The 1,751-nt window shown below is 39.6% G+C and overlaps 1 long non-coding RNA gene across 1 annotated transcript; it reads right to left on the bottom strand.

Moving 5' to 3' along the window:
* Window positions 1-688: 688 nt before the first annotated feature.
* Window positions 689-1,383, bottom strand: LOC311142636. Its single transcript, XR_014614354.1, has 3 exons — window positions 1,315-1,383; window positions 908-999; window positions 689-744 (listed from the first exon to the last, which is right to left on the bottom strand). It is a non-coding gene; the product is annotated as an uncharacterized lncRNA (long non-coding RNA).
* Between the last annotated feature and the right edge of the window lie 368 nt (window positions 1,384-1,751).

Raw genomic sequence — 1,751 nt, 5'->3', positions numbered from 1 at the left:
CCTATCCCACTCTTTCCAGACAACCACCTTTCCTCCTAATTTGTATTTATGGTTGTTCCATAACGAAGCAGAGCTTGTCAGGAAAGGTGAGGATGTCTGTCTCTTATAATAAGGGATTCTGCAGTCCCACATTTAAGTGTTGACTCAGATAATATGATGCTCCAAATGGGGCATTAAGTTCTTCTTCCATGTCAACCCAAATTGGCCTATTAGAGTTCTCAATAAAGAGCCTATTTGGGCAGTTATAAAGGCTTCTTGCTATAATTACATGTTAGGGAGCTTTAATCCTCCCTTCTAAGTCTTTACCTGTAATCTAGCTTGGTTCATCCTCGCCCTTTTAATAGTCCAAATGAATCATTTTGTCTATGGTGTTAAAGGTGTAGGCAGGTATGGACAGTGGAAACATGCTGATGACGTAATTCCGTTTAGGAGCTTTAACCATCTTCATAACATGTGGCCTACCCCACAATGAGATTTGTAGCTTGTCCCAGTTCTTCAACTGGAGTTGAATTTTGTTCAAACACTGTATTGATTGATTGATTGACTGCAAATATATTCATTCACCATTCAGTTAGTATTGGAAAAGACTAAAGGAATTACACAGAACACACTATAATCACACTTCAAATACATCCAAATACTTTATAGAGACTAACCTGTTAGTAGATCCATAGTGAGCTGTAAACATTGTCTTGCTTTGGTCTGAAATACAGAGGACAGAACAATCCGCCCCAATACACCAACCTGAAAGACATCAACTAGACACAAACACAACATAAACAACATGAGTATTCAATATCAAATGCATCTAACTAATCTGATCTGTTTTATGTATTCTTCTTTTTGTCAAGTCGAACATAATCTACATTGGGTCGTCTGTGTGTGTGTGTGTGTGTGTCTGTTTTACCTGTTCGTGGTGGTTGATACATTTTTCTATCCGAGCTCACAGCTCCCAAACTCTCCACCACTTAACTGGACAGGGGCAGGATAAGCCAGGTACTAAAGGGAGGAGGATGGAAGGAGATGGTGAGAAAGTATATCATGGGTTTAAATGACTACAATTTCTCAATATTGAGTCTAGCTAGCTAAAGTTAGCTAACGTTACAGTAACTTTAACTAGCTAGCTACTGTAGCTAACGTTAGCTAAAACGTACCAACATTTATACAACAATTACCAGCTAACATTACAGGCTAGCTGATGGCTAGCTGATGAAAAACCAAGAGTACATTACATGATGTATTGTTTTTAAGTTATTTGATAGTAGTTTGATGAATTATTATCTTAGCTAAGCGAATAGCTAAGGTATCACTCACCTTTCACGTCAATCCGTTGCAAGTCATCTCTTATTGGTCGCGTCTCTCCAACCATCCGCGCGCTTCCCGCTTCCAGTTGTCTTTTGACCAACGGTCTCAATTTGAATTCTGCGCTGGAGCGCGGCCTTTACTCACGAGGGCGCTGCTGGTTCCAAACCGAACCCCTCTTTTGAAAAGGCTTCTTCAAAGAACCCCTGAAGTCTACAACGGTTCAACAACGAGCTGATGGCAGAGTATAGGCTTGGAAATTCATCTTAAGGTATATTTTTTACCTTATATTATCCTAAAGGATCCTACAGGAAGCTTTTCTTTTAAGAGTGTAGTTCACGTTTACTCATTTATCTGCAAAACCATGCCTTCCGAGTTGTAAAGGGGTGGCCAGCCACATAATTAGTTTTAAAAGTCTACCATGACAACAACTATCCCATTGACTATAT

Source organism: Coregonus lavaretus (genome assembly GCF_964263955.1).
Source record: "Coregonus lavaretus genome assembly, chromosome: 2".
NCBI lineage: Eukaryota > Metazoa > Chordata > Actinopteri > Salmoniformes > Salmonidae > Coregonus > Coregonus lavaretus.
The sequence above is the reverse complement of the archived record's forward strand: the minus strand, read 5'-3'. Positions and strand labels throughout refer to the sequence as shown.